This window comes from Anas platyrhynchos, chromosome 1 (assembly GCF_047663525.1).
Source record: "Anas platyrhynchos isolate ZD024472 breed Pekin duck chromosome 1, IASCAAS_PekinDuck_T2T, whole genome shotgun sequence".
NCBI lineage: Eukaryota > Metazoa > Chordata > Aves > Anseriformes > Anatidae > Anas > Anas platyrhynchos.
Window position 1 is genome coordinate 69,952,842 of NC_092587.1, and position 26,212 is coordinate 69,979,053.

Below are 26,212 nucleotides of genomic sequence, written 5' to 3' on the forward strand. Positions count from 1 at the left end.
GATGAAGATTTTTTGGATTTCAAATTTTGTAACCAGCAGCAATGCACTGAATAGATTCTCCTCTTCTGACAGCAGTGCTACTATCTGAATATCATTTCCTGTAGAACAGATTAAATAGAGTACTACAAGGAGGTTTCTCTGTACTTCTGTCTAGGGTTCAACATGTGTATCTCTGTGCTGTGCAGATGGTTTGCTATCAAACTGAAAATGCAATGCATACTGGTTATTGTGGTGTTTGTGCAATGTACAATTTTGTGCAATTCAGCTGTGTTGTGTGTGCCCAATTAATCCAACACTTCCAGGAACTGTTGGCTTTACAATGTAAATGGATGGGAAAAGGGAATTAGTCCTGGAAAACTAGGACTTACAATAGCGCTAATGTTATTTGTCAATGGTGATTTTGCAGATAAATTCAAGAATATGAGTGGAACACTTGGATGCTACATCAATACATTATAAAAGAAAAAAAATAATAATCATGGGGAAATGAATTATTTTCTATTTGGTGCTGGCTTTGGATAATATGCAATAAATAATTATACTGAGTCATTTACATCATAGGAATTGTAAACAGGTTTCCTGGCACTGAGCCCCACTGAACCTTTGCATTAAATGAGGCAGGGTTCCTGTGGAAAAAAAAAATAAAAAACAGTGTACGATCATGTAATTAAAGACTCTATCATAATTAATACCCACAAGGAAGCTGAATTAAGGCTGTGGCCAACATTAATTCTGTTGCTTTTTAACATTTGAATGTCTGCCTTTGTGTCCTTAAGGTTTCAGCACTGGTTTGAGTTTTAAGTGTAATAGATGTTTAAAACTAATGATCAGGGAATCTAGGCCTGGTAGGGTAGAAAAGATGTCTGGGATTAATGTACTGTGTTACTTTTGAAAGGCTTGGGATACGTGGTATCTTCAGGGAGATTTACTACATATTTCTAAATGCATATATTATAAGATGACCAACATTTTTTAGCCTTCAGTAAGAGTTAAACCAGAAAGTAGCATAAAGCCTTGAGAAGAGTTTGGTTAACTCTTTTACAGTATTTTAGATCCTAGTGTTTAAAACATCTGACCCTTTATGATGCTTGTTTTCTTTAACGTGTGGTCTGGAACAAGACTGGAAGAGAAAGTCATGCTGTCTCTGGAGCTGAGAATGGCTACTTAGCATCCAAATATGTAATTAGGGAGCTTTTCATGTCTTTTTAATAAGTTGTACTCATTAGTAAATTGCCAGTCTCATACCCCTCAAATGATTCAGTCTTTAAACTTGACTGGACTGGCCCAATTCCATGCAGAGCAGATGCTTTTTTGTTTCATTTCATTCTTTCCCTTTTGTTAGGGGCTTCAGCTGCAAGGAGGAAAAAAAAAAATGCTAGTTGCAAATAAAAGGCAGGACAGTGAAAACATAGCTCCTCTTCTATGCCAAAAGCAGACACAGAGATCTCCCTTCCCTGCCTTTCTCTGGCTTGAGAGTAAGTGTTCTGATACTGCATCACCCGCCGCTCCTCTGGGGAAAACTGAGATAAATCACAGACCCTGCATAAATAACTTTAGAATTTTATTTTTCTAGGTTTGCCTACATGGACTCTGAGGAAAAATAATGCACATTAACAAGAAATATGTAAAGTACATTAATGATCATGAAAACCAAACTGCACAATCCCATATAAAAGCTGTCACTCAAAATTATGTTGACTTTAATTTCTTCAAAATTAATTGACCTCTAGCATAAATTTGGGCAAACTGAATAAAAACATATTGGCTCTGAGTTAGAATGTTTATAAATCAGTTATCAAATTTCAATCAATTTCTTAATTAAAACAACTAAATATTTGATTAATTACAAAGTAATTACAAATGAACTTTTAAATTAGGTTGGTCATATGGCATTAGGCAGGTGTTTTAGTTTGAAGTTGGATGAGTTATATGGCATAATTTCTTGAACCAGAAAGGCACCAGGCAGATACCCACAAACCTCTTCAATTCTGAAATTGTCCACAGTGTTCAGAACTGCTCTTGGCAGAACTTTTTGAATCCCTCATATTCATTTTGTATCAACTTCAGGTTAGAGTCTACAGTAAGGATGAGGGGTCCCTGTGTTTTTCTCTTATATATTCCTGAACCATATATGCTCAAAATACAGCAAACTATGCATCTGTGTCAAAGCTTACCATCTCCCTCTGGGTACATTTTTTTGTTGTTTCTCACAGGATTCTCACAAGCAGATGAAATGGTGCACAAAATCTTGTGAAGACAGAACTGATTCAGTCATCTTTTTTTTTTTTTTTTTTTTTCCTGTATTCATATATATGTTTTTATTGAGACAGTTAGCAGTACTTAAAATTAATGGGCCTTCCAAGACCTTTTGTCATCTTCTCAGGATGTTCTAGTTGGGTGAATTAAAGTACTAATCTTGCTGTATCACTTTTAATTTACTTCTGAAAATTTCTTCCCTATCTCTTCCTAAAAGCACGGCTAATCAGGGACTATTGTACTTGTTAGATGAGGGGAAAATAATTAACTGTCATTCTGAAGACAATCCTAAGAACTGTCTTCAAAATGGCATGCTTTGAAACTACAGAAGTTATGGATTCATATATACATAATGGAAAGAAAACTTTGTGTTTTCACTTCTGATAATTTCAGGATTTTGAAACAGCTATTTCAAGATGTATATGAAAGGAAAAACACATAATTATTCTCAAAATAAAACAGAAACCAGCAAACACTATTGGTACATCTCACAACATTGTTCTGGGGACCTAAAGCATGGACATGCTTTAGCAACAGCAACCAGCCTGTAGAAAGTAGATGCCATCTTCTACTGATGCTATCAGTGTACCTGTATCCTACAGAGTTCATTTAATTTTTCTCAGATGTACATCAAATGCACACTCTGTTCAGCAGACCACAGGGTGCATTTGAAGATCTGAGTTGGGTTGTGTTGCCAGTGTTATATACCTCATCAGTTGCAACATGTTTGCAATGCTTGTTATTTCTACATTAGAGGAGCATTTGCCTTCTATATTTGTGGCATGAAAGGAGTGTACAAAGAGACATAAGAGAATGCAGGAGAGTTATTAAACTCTCTATGTTTTGAATGTGCAAGTGCTAAAGGAAAAGCAAAATAACTTCCAACCTATTGCAAATTAGTCAGATATAATATACATAGACCAAAGAAATACACACAGAATGCCAAACCCAGTGAATCAGTGAATCATCAGTGGGATGATAATTCAGCTAACAGTACGTATAGGCATTTAGTTTATAAGTCTTTATAAGTTATAGTCTTTATAGTTATTTAGTCTTATAAGTTATGTAGTTATTTATTCTTATATTAGTCTTATAGTCTTTATAACTTATAACTTTATAAGTCAAACAGATGAATTATTGCTATATTCCTGTCTGGCAAGCCTAGATATTGTATTCAAGGGATGGATATACTCTTATAAGTTAGTTAGGGTTGTCAAAGATGTGATTAAATTGGAGGTTGCTGTACATACATAGTTAAGAAAATAGTTTAATACTTGGAACTTCTGGCAAAAACAGTTTTCCTTTTAGATCCTACAGGATCCTCTCCCCTTTTCTTCAACAAAATCTTTTCTAAAGGAAATTTTAAAAGCCCTGATAGCCCCAGTCTTATTCAAAGAAGGTCTAGAGAGTCTGCCTGATAGAGGGAGATGCATGTGCTGAAATGATGTGTTACTATGCCTCCTGATTCTGGGAAGAATTCTTAAGATCCTTCCAGCTACCTTATTCTCTGCAATAACCCACACAGATTTTGAAGACCTGTTTCTGTTTCAAGTCTGCCTTGAACCACTGTACACAATCCCTGCAGCCCCATGCGTGTGGGGAGCTTTTTCAGTCCACACACTTCAAATCAGGCAATCTTTTGTGGTCCTGATGCAACTCTAGACCAGACAGCTGAAATAAATCCCAACTGTCTAGCGCAGGCCCAGATGTCTGGCTTCAGCCACAGGCTCTCCCAATCAGGCAGATTAACTTGTATAGATTACTCATTGTTTTTAATGTTCATCCCTATCTAAACCATTCAAGCATGCAGCTTTCCAAAGAATGGAAAAGAATGGGAAAGGAAAGAGAATGGGAAAGGAAAAGAGAAGAATTAAAAATTTCCTTTCATATCACTGAAATTCAAAACCTGTACAGTCCCACTATTTCTCCCATTCCTGCTGAATTTATCAACAGTCACTTCTTTATCTTGCTGTGTGCAAGGTGTATGGCGTATCGTAAATTCAGAAATGACCTAGAGTAAGCACCAAGTACTTTTCTTTGTTCTGCCTCCAGTTCAACTTCTGTCTCGTTAAATATGGGGAGGGAATCAGGTGAGTCTGTGGTGGGTTTGCCCCCACCACATGGTTAATTCCCACTGAGTATGGCAGAAATGTTTTCTGAATATATTGTTCTCAGTGTGCTGGCACAGTTGCCACTTGTGAAGCCTTTAGTTATGTTTTTTGTTATTATTATTGTTATTATTTACATCTCAAAGTGTGATCATTAATTTTTCATTTCAAGTCACCTTAGCAAGCAGCAGTGTTGTCACCCTCAATGATTTCTAGGTGCTAAGGCAAGCCTCACTAGAGACATGCACAAGCTTCTCCAACACAGGTGTGGCTTCAGAGGAAGGAAATTAATATGAAGCTATGATTATTTTCTTGGCTTATTAGTGGTTCACAGTAGGTAGGGCTTAAGGAGGAGGTAGTGGAAGGAATCCAGCAAATGACAATGAGGTTGAAAGAAATGTCTCTGAAAGCAGTTGGTGAATTGCCTGCATCCTAAAATCAGTATAATGAGCAGATACTAATATTTTGCTTTCTATTTCAAAAGATTTTAAGGGACAATTCAGAAAGCCTCATATTTAGAAAGAATATAGTCTATAGGAATGATAGCAAACTTTTCCTACTTGAACCAGAGCAGATAAATTGAGTGCTTATACATAGGTTCTTTGACTCATTTTTAAGCACAGTTTCAACTTTTATTGGTATAAAGAGGCACACCTGAAACATGTACTAAGAATGTATCTTAATGTCTATAGATGTCACTTAATAACTAACTCACTAACACTCTGTTGATCCATACCATCTGGATTTTATTTTCTGTTGCTCAAAACCACATATTGGTAGAAAAAGCACAAGAAAAAGCATTGTAACATTTTACAAAGAAGGTAACTATGTAGCATCAACAGTCTCACTCTCTGCTATCTCGGGACAAACCTGTCTGAAGAACAAAATCTTGTTCTAATTCTTCTGTTTGCTGTTGACTCACAAACCTGTTGAAAAAGACTTTGCCTATCATCAGTGTCATAATCCAAGTGGAGATCAGCAGCCCAGGCAGCCCTATTTCCAATAACCACTTCCTCTCTGGTCCCAACAATCACTGATAACTATCAAATGGTGGGTCTACAACATCCTGTCCCATTCACAACTGGAGCTTTTATGGTGACTTTGTATTTGCAAATCCTGGGAAAATGTGGACACCATATGACAGAACTGCCAGTTCTGTCATGAGATTGTTGGAAAGTGAACCTGAAAATCATAGTTCAAGGACTTCACACTAATCTATAAATCCTGTATCCTTGGCTGTTCTAGTTGTCTCATGTTGTTGGGACTGTGCTATGATTATATACATGTATGTAACAACAGCTTCTTGTAAGCTGCTTCTGAACCATCCCCACACACACCTGCTGACTTATTCCTGCCAGTTCTCAATACAATATTTACTAAAGCAAAATTGATCTTTTCATGTGGACACATGCTTTTCCTTTAGCTCTGAGCTTCTGAAACAATGGAAAGAAGAAGAGGTGTTTTTAAGTTAAAGCCAGGTGAAATTAAGTGAAGTTGGGGACATAAACTGCTTAATATGTCTTAAATCTGTCACCTTTCAAAGAAAATAAGGAGTTTTATCTTTAGGTTATTTTTATTGGCACATTTTCCATTACAAGAGGGCAATTTGGGAAAATCCAGAGTTTTTCAGGAAGGAAGATTTTATGGGCTCAGGAACATTGAGTGGAATCTGATCAGAGCATACTTTTTAGTCCGTCTTGACTCACCTTTATCTCTTTCCCTGTTCCAGGAATGTCATGAGCAAATGGGTTTAGTTCTTATAGGTCTGTGATTATCAGAAAACCAGTGCCTGTGTACTGGTCGCAGAGTTACTGCAACAGTGACTCTTAGTTACTGACAAGGTAAGATAGATTTTAGATACTGTTTTTCAGTTCCCTGAGCAGAAGGGCCCTGCTTTCTATTGTGAAGTTAAGGATGAAAGCTTAACTATTTCAGGCCTTTCAAAAGTCAGACATTTTGTTGCATTTCTTAGAAAATGTGGGGCTGACTTTGTGTTCCTCATTCGCCTAATTTTTTTTTTATTTATTTATTTTTTAATATTCTGGCAGATCTTGATGAGGTGTCTTGTACCTCCTTTGAAATAGGACATGATTAAGACATAAATTCATCCCTAACTTGCAGAGAGAGATATGAGAGGGCTGTCATGCCCTCTTCATACCTTTCATCAGTGACGCTTCTTACACTTGGAGCAATTGCAAAGTCCTCCAACCTATACATGTCAAAATATCTCCTTACCTATAGTCTCATCTGGCAACTACTATCTTGGCAACCACATAGCGAGTGGAGAAGCCTGCACAGAAATATACTTGGTTTTATAACCCACCTAAACCTGCCCACAAACTGAACAAAGTTATTCTCTGTGTGTGACTGTCTGGCATATATTTGTCCATCAAATTCATGTCCAGGCATATGAAAATGAAGTTGTTACCCCATGTAACAGTTTGTGTGATTCTGAATAAGACCTGCTTTTGTTGGCTTGTTTCTCTTGAAAAGATTTAAAATACAATGGGTGACTGAAAGAGGAAAATCCAGTGATTGCACCCATGGGCTGGATAGCAGAGTTCTGCCACTTTGGCAGTTTACAGTAATTCAGTAGTGTTTAGGACGATAAGAAAGCAATTTAGTGAAAGTGAGGTAAAACAGTTAATACAGAGCAAAGATAAAACTGCAGCTAATTCAACCATCAGGAAACTGACCACTGAAAAATGGTCCTGATATGTCACTTTGAGTCAGTCCAGGTTGTGATTTTACTCAATCCACTCCTTGTTTAAGTTTCAGTGCTAAAAAGACCATTTGTCAGACTGTCACTCAAACAAACTTTATGCAACAGATACAAAGCAACCATAGTACATTACTCTGGTGCAACAAGACACAGAGGCCCTTGCCAGTAGAGTTTTTCTTATACTGTTTGTATTTCATCAACCTTTCCAAAAGATAAAGATGTGATGTTGGTGGGAAACAAAATCCAGTAGTCCAATGGTGTTTATCAACTGGTTAGAGCCAGAATTGTATGAGAAGACAAACTGAAAGTGAGTAAAGACAATAAACAGAATGATAGATGTACTGGCACCTATTTGCATGTTATTTCAAGTCGTTGACAGGCTGGGATATAGCCTGTGCATACACAAATGTGCTTTTGCCCTCACATTTTTGCCATGCATTCTCTCTGGAAGCAGCAGTGTAACTCTGGCACCTAAGTTCAACAACAACAACAAAACCAGCTCAGTAGAATACTGTGCAACAAAATACTGCTTATAAGCCTTATTACTTTTCATAGTACATAATCAGCAAGTAAAGAATATTCATATAAAAATCTCTACTAGCTTCAGCAACCAAACACATGCTTCTATTTTAGATGAGAAATTGAAGGAAAGAAGCATTCAACAAACAGTCATTTTAAAACAAGAAATCTTCAAGAATAAATTGTGATTCTTTTCTACTTCACAAATAGCCACACTAACATCTCTGAAACTGTTACATGAGCTTTCATTACTGCGAATAACTGTTCCCAAACATGATTCCTAACTGGCATTGAAAAAGTGATCAATTTGAAAAGTAAGGCAAAAAAGTCCACTGGTAAAAATAAATGAATAAATAAATAAATAAATCACCTTTTCCCACCAGACAAAAACTGGAACTGACAGAAAAACAATTCTCTATTACTGCAGCTGGATAGCTGATATTCAGAAAAGAGAGGGAAAAAAAATGTGTTATGATGTCAGGTAATTTCTCAGTGGAGAGGAGGAGGACAGATAAAATCTGATCCATAAGCCTTTCCAGTTTTTGGAACTTAAACCAAGTAACTATAGGGCTAATCTAGGTGATATTGATATTAATGCAAGGGTTAACATATAGCTAAGGTCTATAGATTAAGAGTTGATTTTTTCCATTACTCTATAAGCACACATGAATAACAAAGTGTCTGCTACCTCACTGGTGTCCCTCACTGTCCGATATGAGAAGCTGGTTCAGATGATAGATGAAGAAGGTTGTTTTCCGCATTGTTAAGAACATATGCCTTCTTATACGAACTCCTACAAAGCTACTCAGCAATGAGCTTTCTATTTAAACTTTTTGATTTTCACATTCCTCTAGGTTTGTGTTTGTTATGTTAAGGGCTGCAGCATGAGGGAGATTATTGTTTCTTTAAAGGTACAGAATGTAATACAGTTGAAGAAGCCATCTCAAAGATATTGTAACAGGCACAGCACCAGAAACGTGAAATCAGCCCAGCAAATTTCAGATGAGACCAATTTAGGATGATCTGATGAGAACAGATGATAGAAAACAAAATAATAATTGGAAGAAGAAAAAAAAAAAAAAAAGGTGAGCTAAATAATGATGTGCTAAATAATCATGTTCTAAATAATCACGTGCGAAATAATCATGTGATTCCTTCCAAAATCCCAGCTCTGACGTCAGCTACACAGTGGAATGCTGTAGCATGTTACAGTGGGATTCAGCTTGCTTAACTTTTAATGTCTAAATCTCCAAGCTGTATTTGTCTACAGTGCTTCTTCCATAGCATTATAACATAGATGTAAGGCTAGGCAAAATGGACTGTTTTTTGGAAGTGCTATTTCTCTCCACTGCTTTGAGAAAGAAGCCTCATTAACACAAAGGAGGCAGATTCTACATTTATTTCAAGTTAGAAACCTAGCTTCATATGGTATTTTCAGAGCAGAATCTTACTTGAGATGTTTATCAGTCACACTGTTGCTGCATGTAATGGCAGCTGGAAATGGTCTGTAAAATTTAGGGCAAGTTTTCAATGACAGATTAATGTTCTTTAGAGGTGTGAGATTATTTTTGACAGCACTTACCCTGGCAAAAGCCCTAATGTAAACAAAAGTTGCCTGGCATACAGAGTAGGGGTTTGATTGTTGCTTTTTCTATCTTACTTAAGAAAGTGGTGTAGGTTGTCTGGGTAGCCCCTCTGAGTAAGTATGTCTTCAGTGCAAGAGAAAACATCCTTCATGGATGCAACAGGAAACCCAGCTGCATGCTATTTATGTGCTGGAGGTCATATTGCTCTGGGCTACAAGGTAGGGAAACAAACATACCTAGCATAGGTAGATATCTCTTCTGCATCTGATTTCCTTGGCCTCTAGACACTGTTCAGGCCAGTTTCACCCTGCTCCATGAAATTGCAACCAAGGTACAACTGGGCTATGGTTTCTAAATCGGGGCAGGCTGCTATATCTGGCATATGAGTCACAGAGGAGAGAGGCCATCACTCTGTTCTGCAGGCTGATGAGACACCTATCAGGAGAGGAGTGCGGAGAATCATTAAATTAGTGTCATGCTTAGTGAGGGGGCTTTGACAGGCCTGCTGCAGAAGCAGTCTGGCTGATAGATTCTAACTCTGATAGATCCTAACTGGAATAAAAAATGTGATCTCACTCTCTTACAAACTCAAACACACAAAATTATTTTAGCCTACTGCCAAGTGTTTTAAATACGGAAGCGGACAAGCTAAACCACACCAGTTTCAGTAGACTAGCCCTTGCCTTCTGTTCTAATATCTCCCTTCTGTGAATTTACTTCACAGTGGCTCTGCAATGTTTATTATTTTCTATTGTTGTCAATGTTTATTATTGTTTATTAAATGTTTGCAGTATTAAAAGCACTATGTAAGAGATACATACTGTAATTTGACCCAGATATGGATTGGTTATGCAAGATTGGCCTATGTGTTCTGTAATGAACAAAAACCCTTTGATTGTAGAAATGGCTCGTTGCAAAATACATTTTTATATATATAATATATGCTTTTATAAAACAGTTCTAGAGTAATGCAGAATGTGTAACCTTTCCATGTTCTCTGGTTGTCCTTAGTCCTGGCACATCAAAGCAGCAGCCACGGGGAGACATCTGTCACTAGTTAATGTCATGGTTATGGAGGTAGAACCTCCTCTTCTGTTTGGGCCAATGTGGTCAGCCCTTTGATGGATGTGTTCAGCCTTCATCCAGTTTGATCACCCTGTGCAGCCCCTTGTTCAGATCTGCGTGTGAACAAGAATGTCCTGACCTGAGATCCTTTTTAATACAGCAGGGATCCGTGATATAAACCATCAAAGGAAACCTTTGATCTTTTGACTATCTCTCGTCATCTGCTGCACAATGCAAATAATAATGAAAACAAAGCTAAGGAGCAGAGCAGCCACATTAAAGAATCAGGCTTGTTGCTGGCAATGAAGCTAATCACTGAGGTTTTATCCTATCGTCAGACTGAAAAAGAAAGAGGGGGAAGGGAAGAGAAAAAAGAGGAGAAAACAAGCTGTGCTCAGCAGTAAAACTTCTTTACTAAACTGAAATATTCCAAGACCACTCGTTATTTTATGTCAGAGAACTTTATGAGAGATGCAAACATGCTATCACTCCTTAGAAGTAATTTAACAATTAACTTGTTAAATTAGCAATTTAACAAGTAATCCTGATTATAATGTATTGACTATTTTTTGTTTGTTTGTTTGTTTGTTTTGGTCTAATATGTACAGAAGTATTTTAAAGTAATGTAGTAGTACTGGAGCCTTCACTGCCTCTTCTCTATGAATTTTTTCTTCTCGTATCCTCCTCCTCATTGTAGATGCTTAGGATAGAAAGCCTGTTGATTCAGAAAGTGAGCATATCAATAATTCTCATTTGATTTTGTAAAATTTTCTGAGACCTGTAAAACCTCACAAAATGTGCTTCACAGTCAGAGTGTGAGGAAGCAGGTGTGTGCATATGCAAGTATGTCTGTGAGTGCGTGTTTTTCTGTCTGCATGTACTTTTATGAACATACTGAAGGAATCTTTCAAGCCATGATGCTAAGCATGTCTGTTTGTATATGTTTGTTCTCCTACATTCATCTTGCACATGATTATTTAGCTTAGGCTAAGTTATGATCTGAAAAGACTTGATGTTTTTAATTCTTTTTTTTCCTGAGCAGCCTAGAAACACCAGTAATTTTCCCCTTTTGGGTCTGTTATCGGTATCACCAAGCCCTGTTCAAGCAGTCAGACTGTCTTCAGGGCTTTTAATATTATACAACTTCCACAGCCTATTTCCAGTGCCCAAAATGGGTCACTGTTCTGCAAGGTATCAAAGCAGATACAGTAGACTAAATAAATACCTGATAGATATTGGACAAAATGATCCCCATCACCTTTGTGTTGGTCTAAGTGAAAACCTAACTCAAATACTTGAGTATGTTCAAGAGGAAGGAAGTCATACATAAAGAGGCCAAATTTATTCAGAATAAATTAATAAATTCAAAATATTGACTTCAGTGGAGATATTATGACAAATTTGTTAAACTCACAATCTATATTTTAGCTTCTCTGAACCATAGAATTCAAGGAGAATCTTCAGCTTTACTAAATACTGAAGCTAAGTGAAATATCCTGGGGACAGATAACTTTGGGTTAAAATTTAAGCCAAAAATCTCCAAGGAGAAACTGTAAAGTGCGACCAAAGGAAAAACTGACACAAAGAAATTTTTGAACTAGGTCAAAAGCAGAGTGATGCAGAAGCTGCAGGTTTCTGTCATGGGAAAAAAAAAAAAAAAAAAAAATCATTTTTTTGGGGGGAAATTACTGGAGATCATAACAAAAACTCAAAAATGTCTATTGTTTTATTGAATGGAAATTTGGATGTTTTCAAACAACATCCAAGAAAAGAGGCAGCAGTATGATCTTTAAGGTCCCTTCCAACCCAAGCCATTTTATGATTCTATGAAAAGATACAGCAGATTTAGCCATGAGGAGGGCAGCTGTAGACAGACAGGATAGACATGGTGTCAAGCCATGCAGTAAGCAAGTTAATCAAAAAGTGTACATAGATTTTTCAAAACTTTATCTGAAAACACCATGTCCCTGCAGTCTGTCTCCATCTTATCAAACCAAACATCTCTAAAAGCCCTTTTCTCCATAGGAAAATATGTTATCAGCACTGGTCTGATGAACGTTGCTAGTGATTGCAGGGAATTAAACATGTTTTGGTAGGGAAGCTCTGACCAATCGATGTGAAAGGATTCATTTTTTGTTGTCTACCTAGAAGTCTGTGATATTCTTTGCAATGTTGCTTAGGTTTTTTGTTTGTCCATTCATTTGTTTGTTTCTGGTGGTGGTGGTGGTTGGTGGCGTTTGTTGGTTGTTTTTTTTTGGGGGGAGGGGAGCAGGTACTAAAAGTAAAAAAAGTCAGATTTTGGCTGAAAGGAGGCAAAAATTCTTTCTGGATCACACAAGCAGCTGTAAAAACCACTGAAACAAAGGAAAACAAGCAATCCAAATCTTGATTATTATATCATTTAAAAGTCAGAGTGATTGGAATAGAAATGACTGGTGCTTAGTCCAGGTGTCTCCAGCCCTTGGCTTAAGACCTTTGTGGTGAGCTTAGTGAGCTTAGTCCCTGTAGCTGAAACTTCACATCAGGCAGCAGTCTTCCCTCAATCTGACTTCTAAAAAAAGATTGCTAGGCTCTTAAGCATCCTTCAGCCAGATGGATAGAGGATCCCTGGAGAATGAGAGCTATGGAGATTAAATATGTAGTAGAAAGAAGTTCTTAAAACATATATATCTTACAGATCAGCATAAACATGTAACTCTTCCTGCCACCTTTCTGGAGAGGCACAGCCAACTGCTCACACCATTTGCATCCAGCCCAACAAGCTATGCCGAATGCCAGTCAATGAGGAAGTCTGTGATACTGCTGAACAGCTACAAGGAGCCCATTGTCCCCGCGGGCACTTCCCCTTCAGCAACTGAGCCGGCTCTTAAATGTCTAGGAATCATTAGCGGAGTAAACCCAGGCAGAGAGCTTTGCAGCAGGTGGTGCCACCTGTGGTTGCCTAATCCTGTCCCAGAGGAGACACACAGCCATCACCCAGTTGCAGAGGGGTCAGGCACTGCATGCCGGTGAGCCAGAGCCACATGGGAAGTGAGCTGGGGCCATGGCTCAACGCACAGGGTTTACACACCGAAGTTGTGGCACTCTGGCAGTTGTACTAATGTACTTGTTTCGGGGTGAAACAGATGTGAAGATCCTGCCCTCTAAGTTTTTCTCTTCTTTGGGAAATACTGTCGAGATGGATGCTGGCAGGTTGGTTAGCTAGCAAGTAGCTGAAGCTCGTTTGTATAGATGTGATATACATAGTTGTGTGCTCCGTCCTGAGTCATCTGCAAGGACTCTGCTAGCTTCTGTACATAGCCTGGCTTTGGAAGGAGGTCTCATTTGAGAAAGTTCACACTGCAATGTATCTGGAAAACAGTGGCACCAGACACCAGTAATTCCAAGAGAAAGCATTTCTTAGCAGTATTATCTGCGTGTGTATCCAGTTCAAGCTACTCTCTAGTAGCTTCCTGCGTTTTGAACTGATCACTGAAAAAATATGTAAAAAGGCCCAATTGCCAAGTGGCTTTGGAGGCACTACACTCTAGGTGGATCATATGATTAGGAATCAATGGAAAAATCAACAGTTAGTATTAGTTATTCAGCAGCTGGTAAGAACTGGTAGGAATGTGAACATCAACATTTCAAAAAATGAGACTCTTACATGGTGCTCCAGGTTCTCCTAGTAGACGTAGGTGCATTGACTTGTTAAATTCAAAAAAAAAAAAAAAAAACAACACATAACTTTGAATACTGGCAACAACTTTTTTTAGATAGTAAGGGGGTGACAGTTTAACCTGAATAAATAAGAATAAGAATAATTCTTGGATCTGCTAGACTTGACAGTGCTACTGTGTTTTTAAGTAGTTACTTCTGTTTTTAAGTAGTTACCATCAAATGGGTAACAATTTTACATAAATGTGTCACTGATAGTATCAGTAAGAAAAAAAAAAAAAAAAGATATTTTAAAAGCTTGGATAACAAAGAGATTTTTATTTTTTTTTTGTTAACATCTCTAAGCTGTTTTTTGCCTCTTGTTCCTTTCATTTTGGACTTAGACTGAGATTATTTCATGTGTTTACTCTTACCAGCTTCTGTGCCACTTTGCTTTAATTTCTCTATGTATTTTTAGCAAACTGTCTGCACAATTAATGGAAAATCTCATTTTTGCATTTTCCTTTTTTAAGTTACTGTTTCAATTGTGTTACAACATAAAGATAGCCCCTGCCTCAGAGAGCTTCCAGTGCAAGACTTAAACAAAATACAACCACTAACTAAACAGACTCTGAATCTTTCACAAAAATAAAACATTGCTTGTCAGAAATAATATATAGAACTCTTTAATATGAAAAATTGCAAATCTTCAACTGACCACATGCCCTGCAGGAGTAATTATGTAATTTCAGAAGAAAATAAAACAGCCATGTTTTGTCAAATATACGACATTTCACACATTATCAATTTTACAGATATAAATACCTAGGGGCATGCACAAACCCTATGATCACTAATGGCAAATTGCCAAGTGAGGACAGATTCATTAAACATTAGAAGTATCAGGCACCCACCCAAACCCATAAATTAAAATTTTAAGCCTTGAACATTATGCCACTGGATACAAGTTAAATATGTTTAGAGACATTTTTATGCAGCCTAATTAAAACTGAATGGAAATCCCAGTTAGAGTATGATGTAGCTCTTAGTTAGTTAGTTTGTTTGGCTAAAATCAGTCTTAAATGAATTGTATGCCTTTCTGCAGCTTGTTGCAGCTAAAAGAAGTTGGTGGTAAATTGGGTCCAGAACACTTTAAGAAACTGCTACAACTGGCTGGTTTAAAAGAACCCCGATTTGTTTAGGTTAGCGGGACTGTCAGTAAACCTTTGTAACCTGCAAGCAGAAAGAATGAGTTCTCAATGAATATTCTCAATAGCAGTGACTAATCTTCTTTGAAATTAGCTGCTGTCACCAGAAAAAATTGTCAGCAGGCTTCTGCAGCTACTGTTTGAGCAGTCAGTCTCTATTTACAGTTTTAAAAAAGCTACATGCATCTCAGCAACCAGATACAATTACACTTGAAGTTTAAACAGCATGGCAAGCCTGAGCCTCTTTTTTCTCATCTTTTTACTAGATTATACCCACCCACCAACAGAAGCTATGAGGAAAAATCTTTCTGAGCTGGACACAACACAGAGAATAGCTTGAAACATGAGGTGCTTAATTTGCCATCTAAGGAAAGACTGTGCAGTTTAGTCCATAATCTTAGTTGCACTGGGGAGATAAAGATGAAAAACAATAATGGACTGTTGCACTTTGTAGTAGGAGAGATGTTCATTCCTTCAAATGAGCTTAGGGCTTATCCATAAAGTACTTGTTATTTTATCCAGCCCCAGATTTCTTACTTATCCTCAGTTTCTGCTTTGCTTGGTACTCTTTCAGAAGGAGCTTGCAAAGGGTTGCTCTCAGTTGTGGTCTTTTTCTCCTCTGCCAGGGGATCGGCACAATTGACAAAGTTTCCTTAGTTTTATGTCAAATTTCTTCCTAGACCTAAAATTACATAAATATACACATTTTGATGTTGTTGTTGCTTCTATGCATATATTTATATATATATATATACAATTCAAGACAAATGTTAAGTTCTGGCCAAAACCTCCTAGTGGCCTAAACCTCTAGGCATTATAAAAAAAAAAAAAAAAAAAAAAAAAAGAAGTCTGTTTCCATAAAAGTGAAATATTATATAGGGTATTCTTTATGTTATTCCATTCTGTGCCACCATGTTTCTTCACAAAGGAAACAATAATTTTCACAACAAGATGTCCTCTTGTCTTTATCTAGCAAGTAGCTATGCAGTTATGCCAAAGCATAGACAGTGAGAGGAATAAAAGTAGACCAAGCAGACCTGTCACAATGCAATTATGGATACAAGCATCTACATGGCAGAGATCCATTTCCCTAAACTGACACCTATTCCTGGAGGAAAGTCCCTAGACCAGGCAAGAGCTGGTGGAGGAGCTGGATGCAGCACCACTGCAAGTGGGATGCTGGGCAATATCATGACCAAGTCACAGGATCCAGGAGATTTTCTGTCATGATACCAACACTCATGCTGAGACTAAAACCAGGTGCCCCTCTCACTCCCCAGTTTTTACACTCCTTTCCTGTAAGCCTGAAAATTAAGTAATCAAGTGCTAGATAGTAATAATATTTGAGAAATTATGAATGGTCTGAGTAATTCAGTGATGAGTGACTCCTTTTTGCTCAATGGAGTCACAGAATAGAATGACAGTTATAAATTAACCAATTTGCGGCAATTATGTTTTTCATCTTGATTCCTTCTAGAGATAACAAGGAAAGGCAGTGGATGTGGGGGGCATGGAATGAATAATTGATGGAAAAGCACATTTGAAAGTAGCAAAGAACAAAAAAAAATCTCAGCTGATTGTGTCAAAGATCCTGAAGAGAATGCTGATTGTGGATGATTTTGTGAAAGACTGGATATTAGTGCCTTTCATGGTAAATTAAGACTGGGTTACTTGGCATTAGCTGTGTTTGAAGTTCAAGCAAAAGATAAAGGTCCCTTTAAAAATAACAGAAGGAATTATTTTTCTTTTCATGTTTTGTTTTGTTTTATCAAATTAATAATGCTCATGTACACCCTGCAGCTATGATTCATATGTGTTTATATGCATAAATGAGAGATATAGGCTCTCAGAATTGACCACAAAAATTAAAACAGGAAGGCAGATGGTAGTCTTTTATTCCATCTGTATTTCAGTTAATCAGCTACTCTTATCAGAACTGCTGCTTTGAGAATCAGTGGTTCTTATTTTTCTTTGCAAGCTAGAGGCACACAAGCTGCTTTTGTGAAGGTTCTACTAGCTGAAACATATGCAAGAATCTATATGTAAGAAAAAATAGAAGAAAAAACAAAGTGAAATACTTAGCCTAAAAATAGTCAAGTTTGGGGCTTTGATTTTGCTCTGTTTGAGCTATTGTAAGAGAAAACATCAGTAGAGTCACACTGATTTAGGGAGTGAAGAACTGAATCTCTTTTGCATGAATTAGTAAAGTCTCAAATTAAACAAAGCAGGGAGAAGAAAAAAAAAAAGGAGAAAGAGAGGCACTTATGTATCCATTCTCACCAGCCTGGTAGCTCACTACTAAAAAAAAAAAAAAAAAAAAAAAGGCTGTTAAGATGGACACTGTCACAGAGGATTTGTGGAGTTAATTTACCTATTTTGCTTACATGTATTTTAATAAGATTTAATAAGCTGCTGAAAAGAAGAGTGCTGCTTCTTTTTCAACTGATGGCATTAAGATGAAAACAAGCAGCTTTTTAGAATGACATTAACTGGCACTTTAAAAGTTAATAGAGCTCCTATGAATCTGTTTTGGCAACACCTGGAAGAAGCAGGTGGGAATTCCACTGAGATAAATGGCAAGCCAGGGACAGAGAAAAATAATAGGTTCTTATTTACAAGGTCTGGATATGGTATTAGTCCTTCCTCTGGCAAAACCTCTTATGAAATCAGTAGAAGTCTTGACTGTACTGAAAAGTAAAACATACACCACTGAAGAAAATCTAAATAAAATGTTTACAGTATCTTAATGCAAAGAGTTTCTTAAGGATGGTATTTTTTTCAATTTGTAATGCAATTTCAAATTGCAGCTGTGATAGATGAAGGACCACGTAAGCCAACCAGCGACAAGAAGCATCCTTGTTCCACAGCAATTGGAGCTCAATGGCTCCGGCTGCTGGGTAATGAATTTTTCAGGTTTGTATAAGTTCTCTAAATCATAGAGATCAAAAGAAAGAAAACATGTAAAACATGTACACATGTCCAAATTGATCCCTGAAATATTCCCACCAATAACAATAGGAAATGCGCACAGCTGCCTGCTGAGGGTAGAATTCTGGTCCCTTCCATGCAATCCAAAATCAGAATAAAGGTAGAAACTGCCTTGATTTCATATATTCCTTCTCAAATTTGCTTTGCAGTGCTTTTCTGGTTTGGCTGAGCTCCTCAAAGGGCAGCATCTGAAAGCAGTGAAAGCAAGCAGTAATGTTTTTCAGTCCTAGGTTTTAACTCATCAGGCCTAATGCCAGCTGCAACATTTGGTACCTGGAGGGCAAGTATGGGATAAGTAAGGTCTTTTGCCTCTGTCCTGCAGGTTGTTTCATAAATGTGGGAAAGGAAATATGGCCTGGAGGCATCCAGTATGGGGTAGCTGGCGATGTAGGTGATAATTTGTATCCAGTGGGAGCTCCATAGAGGTCTTTTACTGTGCAATATTTGCATTAATGATCTTGGTGATGGAGAAGGAGAATATGTTCTATGAATTTGCTAATGACAATTTGGGAGGGATTGCGAGTGTTCTGAAAGACTGGAATTCAAATTGGTCTTGACAAGTTAGAGAAATGAGTTGAAAAAACAGGATGCATTTCAACAAAAAATGCCAGAAACTACACTTAGAAAGCAGTAATCAGCTGCAGTCATGGGAATGGGCATGTATTAAAAGGACAGCAATTCTGCAGAGAAATGTTTGCAAGTGATATACTGGATCCAGTCTGAACATGAAGTCAGCAATATTGTGCTTTTCACTTCTTCCACTCTATTTTTTTTTCTAGCCTTCTAAAATTCTTACGTCAGGATTTGATTGTTGTTCTAGATATTGAAGTTTTTAGCATCTAGAGTTTTCAGTATTAGTGAAAACAGAATGGGTCAGAGGGAATGACTAAAGGTCTCAGAGAAATGGCTGTCATGGTTCTGCTCGAGTGGGCAGCCAAGCTCCACCACAGCCGCTCTCTCACTCCCCCTCCTCAAAGAGGAATGGGGAGAAAATATGTGAAAAGGGCTCAAAGGTTGAGATAAGGATGAGAAAATCACGCAGGAATTATTGTAATGGGCAAAACAGACTCGGCATAGGGAGATAGTAAGATTTATTGCTTATTACTAACAAGCTAGAGAAGTGAGAAACAAAAGAAAGAAACCAAAAGCACCTTTCCCCCCCATCCACCCTCTTCCACCTCCTCCCCCCGAGCGGTGCAGGGGAATGGGGGAACGGGGGTTATGGTCAGTCTACAGCGCTTCTCTGCCGCCCCTTCTCGGTCACTCTCGTCCCCTGTGCTATGGGATCCCTCCCACGGGATGCAGTCCTTGATGAACTGATCCGGCGTGGGCTTCCCACAGACAGCAGCTCTTCAAGAACTGCTCCAGATATGGGTCTGTACCACGGGGTCCATCCCTCAGGAGAAAACTGCTCCAACCTGGCTCCCCCACGGGCAGCAGCTCCTGCCAGGTCACTTGCTCCTGCGTGGTCTCCTCTCCACGGGCTACAGGTCCGGCCTGGAATCTGCTCCAGCAGGGGTCTTCCACAGGTGGCAGCCTCCGTCAGTGCACGGCCACCTGCTCCACTGTGGTCTCCTCCATGGGCTTCAGCGTGGAACCCTGCTCCACCGTGGTACTCCATGGGCTGCAGGGGGACATCCTGCTTCACCATGGTCCTCACCACAGGCCGCAGGGGACTTCTGCTCCGGCGCCTGGAGCACTTCTCCCCCTCCTTCTTCACTGACCTTGGTGCCTGCAAGGCTGTTCCTCACTCCTCTCGCTCTCCCAGCTGCTGTGTGGTGCAGCGTTTTTTTCCCTGTCTTAAATATGCTCTCACAGAGGCGCAAAACAACATCGCTTATTGGCTCGGCTTGGGTCAACAATGGGGCCCTTACCAAACATGGGGCAGTTTCTAGATCCTTCTCACAGAAACCACCCCTATGGCCCCCTGCTACCAAACCTTGCCACGTAAACCCACTACAATGGCCTACAAAACAATTTTGGCTCATCTTTGATAATTTAGCATGCAAAGGGGAAGACTGAAGGACAAGCATGACACCATAAGTATATAAAAGATATCCAAAAGGAGAAAATAGCAGGATCCTGTGTTCTCCATTTACATGCTAGATAAGATAAACAGGAGCAAGTAATATGCAACTAAAATAGTATTCACTTTGTAATAACAGAGAAAATGAAGCCTTGGACTAGATCTCCTGGAGGGTCGTAGAGATCTTTAAGTATGGGCTTGATAAATATTTACCAGGAAGAAGGATGCAGCTGACCTGCCTTGGGCCAGGGATGAGCTAAGTAGCCTTCCAGCTCCCCAGTCCTGCCACAAGGTATGGCTGTGGCTCACTGTCCACGGCCAGCAACCTGGAGGGGCTGGTACAGAGCACAGTGCAGCTCCAGCAATTGCCCAGTGCTTTAAGGGCTGATAGGGATTTACTTGCCAGGTAAATGTGTCCAATTAGGCAGGTAGCAGCTGCCATGACTGCAGTCAGTCTAAAACACCAGTAACGTAACCAAGAATTCAGCAAACTGCATCTGTAGAGTGAGATGCCGGATCCAGATGTTGTTTAAAGTATTGCTCTGTCTTTCAGTCTGCCTTTTCTTTATCTTATTCCAGTTTTCTCTCTCTGCCTTTTATCACTTAGGAGAAATTAATTTTGAATTTGTTTTTAAACAAATAAATATCCATAGTGTGTGGTTTTCATAATACATCTCTTTGTGGTATATCTTTGTCTGCACATCATGAATTCCAGTAGATAAGAAAACTGAATAAATACTTCATGTAAGAAAAGTACCAGGAAAAAGAGCTAATTAGCTGGATTGATATAAGTTGTTCTGTGATCCATGAAAATATGTTAGTCATAATGCCGTTCTTGATAAACTCCATCCAAACTCATTCAGACATACTGTCAAACTACGAAAGGGAAATGTGAAAAGCAAAGACAGGCACTCAAGGTAATGCTAAAAGAAAAGCCAGAAGAAAGGTTTTTGTCATAAAGTGTTCCCACAACATCTAACTCCATTCTCCAGAAAGCTGCTGACAGCACCATAGCCAAAGCAGGCAAGTAGCCTCACACAGTTATGAAAGTGGAGTGGTGTGATTTGTTCTGCAGACGGTGAAGTAAGAACGAGGGCAAGGCTTGAGGTGTGGTTTTGAAAGGGTGCACTTAAGGTCATGGACTGACTGGCTCCAGTCAGATTATTGCCCTTATGTCTGCAGACATGCCTCTTAATGGTATACCCTGCCTTTAGAAAGAGCACAGAGGAAAAACAGGCCATCCCCAGGATGATGCATGAGATTCAGCTACCCCTGACCACCACAGAGGAGTCAGCATTTTGGTCTCAGAATATAATTCTTTATTGAGGTCATAGAAATGAGAACTTTTCCATAATTGAAAAGTGAAGAGTGGAAATGCGTTTTTAGAAGAAAGAAGGGGGTATGTAAAGGTTTCCTTAAGAACATCTGTGTGACTGTGCCTGCCTATCTATATATTCCCCTTCATTTAGCAACCAGCACAGTCAGGCCATTCCCAACATTTCCATACTGGAAATCTCCTCTTAAGGCTGGGCAATCTGCCCTCTAACACCTGCAGCTCCTTCTTCCCTCATCCTGTGAAGTCAGTCTTCAAGACAGAGCAGACGGACACTCCTTTGGAAAGCCTTCAGGGCCAAGAGAAGCACTTCTGATAGATCACCTTTCTGTGGTATCCCTGTGGAGTACAAACCTGCTCCTGTCACAAGACGCTCCTGAGGAAGCAAAATAACTTAAACAAAAAATAGTGTCCCAAATCTGAATATGAACAAAACAAGCCACCATCATCTCTCTTTATTACCTAAAGCAGAGACTGTCTTCACAGTGGGAGCCCTGTCCATGCTCCTTTTCATCTTTTCAGAAGCTTATCTCTGGTTCTTGCAGAGTTGGGCTCAGTTTCTTAGTTTTTCCTCTACAGCTTGGCAGGTCCTGTAAGTGTAGTAGGCTGATTGCAACCACAAGATTCCTTTATCCTTCTTGACTACTGAATGGTAGGTGTTGTGCCCTTCCTTCCTCCCACCCCCACCCCCAATATCATTTGCATGAAGAGTGGTCTATTACTGATCATTTAAAGTAATTTGAGTAAATTGTTATTTCTTCAGATTGTCATGGATTAGAGTTCCTGCTTCTGTTGTCAGAGTGACAGATGGAGTAACATCGCATGCCAATAATAAACAGAATTTCTGGAAGTCATTCTTTTTTAAATGTTAGTTTGCACATGCATGTACACACAGGAATTACTTTTAGACTTTTGGACTAGAGTTTTTCTTGCTTATTTCAGTAGAAAGGTAACAATTGTTGAGGGAAAAGTTTTGAGCAGATAGAGAAGGAATGAAATCCTCAAATTCTTTTTCTGTGATGCCTACTAGAGTTTTGTTTTCTGTATGGTCAGGTTTCTCAGTCTGCTTGTAGGTTCAGTGTCTCTATAAAGTAAACAGTGTTGAAAACAAAATTGGACATATCAGGAGGAATAGAACTGATTCTCACTGAAAGAAAAAAAAAAAAAAAAGAAAAAAAAAACTTCTAAAAATTATCATTTGCTTTTCAGGCACTTGGTGCACCTGTTCAACATGTAGTGGAATTTCTCTCCTGCCTGACCAGTCATGTTCAATAGCAAGCCAGGCCAGATTCATGTGTCTGGCTCCTGCTTCATGCATGCAGGTGCGCAAAGCCATTCTTTGCACCTGCGCTGCACAGTGCCTCCTCCTCTTTCCCTCCCTGTGGCCTGGTGTCATGGGTGTAGCTGCTCTGCTTTGTTGTCTTCCTTCTCTTACCTCACTGTTAGATGCCAGCATCCCCAGGCACAGCCAGCACTGTAGTCATCTTCAGCAGCTGACTCACACAGCAGAGCCTCGTTCACACAACGGATTGGAGTCCTCCCTTGCAGGGTGGAGACCAAGACATCTCTGAGCTGTTGCTGGGGTGAGGGCAGGGAAAGAAAAGCTCAACAGAGGAGGTACTGTGGAGTTGTGGCAGCTGAACTATGCCCAAGAGGAAACAAAGTTTGCCAGGGGCAGATGGTGCAGCACATGGAAAGATAAGACCAGTGCTCTGGCTCCAAGTTGCATTGAAGATGCATCCCTGGAAGAGCCTACTGCTCTTTTGTGGGGTGGAAGGCAGCTCTACATCCCAGTCAGAAGCTGTTCATGGTGGGTGCTACTGAAATCACCTCAAATTTGGGATTCAGACTTGCCAGGGACACAAAACTGCTGTTTGTAATAAATTTTAGAACAATCTTAGGTTGAGATTTTTTTTCAATACTTCATACAACACCAAACAGCATTTTTCACCAAAGACATGCCTCAGGCTCCTTGGCATGTTCTGACTGTAAGAGCAAGTGCAGTAACCTGCAAATGGCTGTAGACTGTGCCTTGGCTATACCACGTATTTTGTTTCCATTTGAATTTCCTCTACTCCTGTATTCCATCTCCTACAATTTCACCCTTCTGAGCACATCTTAAAAAAAAAAAAAAAAAAAAAAAAAACTACCACTAAAACCTGAAACACTGTTGTTCCCAAAGAAAGCAGTGATTAGTCTATGACTAACTGAGGGGAAGTAGAGTCCAGAGAGTAAGGTTTTATTTTCAGTTTAATTTGATATTCACATTCACAAGCACATGAAGTTTCCTCCAAAACATATTTTCAGAGGAAACACTAGTCAGCATTTCTGTATTTCAGGGAAGAGCTTTGCTTAATGTACATAACAGTTCTCTACTCACCACCAGCTCTGGTTAGTATAATGTTTCAGAAGGCACCTCATACCACTTGCTTGTCCTTTAAATAGTGTTATTCAAGTGGAAGAGAAATCGAAAGAACACTTAATTAATAAAAATAATTGAGTAATGAATACAAATGAATAACACATGATGCAATAAATGGATTTAATTACAGTCACAGTTAAATACAATGTCAGCACCTTTTTGTGGAACATGACCAACCCACAAGAGTTTTGAAATCACAAGCTCCAGGACAAGATTTTCACACTGGCTGCTTCTTTCAGATCCCTCTTTTGGGGGGACCCAAGCACAAGATGAAGTAATACAGAGCACTTTTTTTGCAGAACAAAGGTTCTCTGGGCTAAGTCAGGTATCCTGAATTTTGCATTTGAGATCGAGGGGTCATCTGTTCACCTTTGGGAATCCCAGGCATATGCTGAAGCAGGTGCCTTGGTTATTGGCCTGTGAGTGTTTTGTTTTTTTTTTTAATGGACATAGACTTGTTGAGAGCCCATTTTATATTTGTAAGACACATTCACCCCTTTTTCGGCATCTGCAAAGTTACAAAGAATGAGTGCCTGTGTTCAGTAGGTTAAACACTCTGCCTGTGGTTAATTCATGCCTCAGAGCTCAAAGCTCTAAAAGTGCTGGGTGGATCATTGTGGTTTTGCAAAATTAAGGTGTTCCATTCCCCATAGTTTCTCCTTCTTTCTGTGTCATCATTTTCAAAGCTTTTATGGCGGACTTAAATTTAGAGTGCTTGTGGCTTTGTTGGGGTACCACCTTTACACTGTGTGGTCACAAATTTGTGCTTCCTGTCTTGAAAAAATAGTGCCAAGATGGGTGGAGAGCTTCTCGATTAGGTAACCAGGGATGGGCTAAATAGCATTACATATCATTGATTTTCCAGTTTCAAGGCATGTAGACAGACAAGAAGTATGCTTAGGTATCTAACTTCATTCAGAAAGAATGGGACAAAGTTAAGTGAATACAGATGTATTTCATGGTCCTGGTGCTAATTTCATGTTGAGGGGAGTAGTCAGGGATGTATGGGTGTGTCTGCATAACAAGATAGACAGATAGATGTATGTATAAAGTACCAAATATTTCCCTGGAACTTTAATTGCACTGTCTGCCATGTAACCACATTTACAGGCCATCAACTTTTTCCAACCCGAGTATCTGAAGTTAGCTTTCTAATTTTATATCAGGGTTACTAAATGAAGAAGGCCAGAGCTTTTAAAAAGTCAGTAGTTACTGCTGCCTGGTCAGCCCTTCAAGAAAGAAAATAATTACTACAGGCAGTCAAATATGAGTATTTTATTTAGGAATCTAGGTTTAAAGTCTGGGTTTTTTCTACTGTGAAGAATAATACCTGGCTTGTCTGTAGATAGATGAACTGTGAGTGTACATAATACATTTCTAAGTAGCTCTAGCCCTAAAAACATGTTTCCTTGTAAAGGATTAAGGAGAGAACTGTTCTGTGAAGCAGTAAATCACTTTTCAAGCATAACGATCGCAGTTTTTTTTTTCAAAGTATGGAACAGTTACCACTTAAACTGCAAAATAGCTTTTATAAAACATGTTGCACAGGATGGAGGTCTGAAAATTTGCTGTCAGAATGCTTGTTTCTCTGATTTGAGATTTTGAGAGGCCTGTCTCTGGAAGACCAAGGTGAACAGTGCAACAACTTATTACAGATGAGGGAATTTAGAGCTCTATGTGAGATAAATCTCTCCTGAAATGTTCATTTGTTTTTTGGAGCTGAAAAGATTTTTTAAACTAGCAAAGAAAAAATGTGATTAAAAATGTCCTTTCCTCTACATTGTTCCCTTATGCTATCTTAAATCCAGTAGTTTTTTGGTTCTCATACAGAACAGGAGTCATATCTTCATTGTAAAGAAATAGATGTGGTATGTTTGTATAGTGCTCTCAGGATTGAAAGCATGAATAATGATTTCTATTATTGCTGCTTTTGTAGAGCAAAGCTTTGCCTGTGTTAGTCATGCACAGCAATGGAAGGAGACTTTTTGTTTTGTTATGTGTTTTTTGTGTTTTTTTTTTTTCATGGAAAAGATTTTGTCTACCATACAAATTAATTAAATAAAAAACAGAAGGAAGATGCACTGTATTTTCTTTACAGATACAATTACCTTGTTGCCTTGAATTCACTTCCGGAAAGTTCATTATTAATAAAAATCTGCTATGAATATGAAGCAGATATCCTAATCTGATACAAATGTAACCTGGAAAAAGAGGTTGCACTGAAGTGATTAAGCGGTAAATGAATTTAGAAAAAGAATAAAATGCATAACAGATAAGGGACAAGGCCTGTGGCTCATCCTTTGAGATCTGAACTATTAGCCATGTGTAAAATCCTAGGCCCAT

General features: G+C 38.7%; 1 protein-coding gene and 1 long non-coding RNA gene across 14 annotated transcripts in view; one reads left to right on the forward strand and one right to left on the reverse strand.

The window, feature by feature from the left end:
- The window catches only part of LOC101792090 (potassium voltage-gated channel subfamily KQT member 1), a 524,294-nt gene that overhangs the window by 382,197 nt on the left and 115,885 nt on the right, over positions 1 to 26,212 (forward strand). The gene's annotated exons all lie outside the window — the stretch shown is intronic.
- LOC119715543 (uncharacterized) lies at positions 21,274 to 23,894 on the reverse strand. 2 transcript variants are annotated; one of them, XR_011810578.1, is made up of 4 exons: positions 23,828 to 23,894; positions 22,883 to 23,025; positions 21,910 to 22,037; positions 21,274 to 21,786 (listed from the first exon to the last, which is right to left on the reverse strand). It is a non-coding gene; the product is annotated as an uncharacterized lncRNA (long non-coding RNA). The 2 variants fall into 2 exon arrangements; XR_005262697.2 differs by having other exon boundaries at positions 21,276 to 21,823.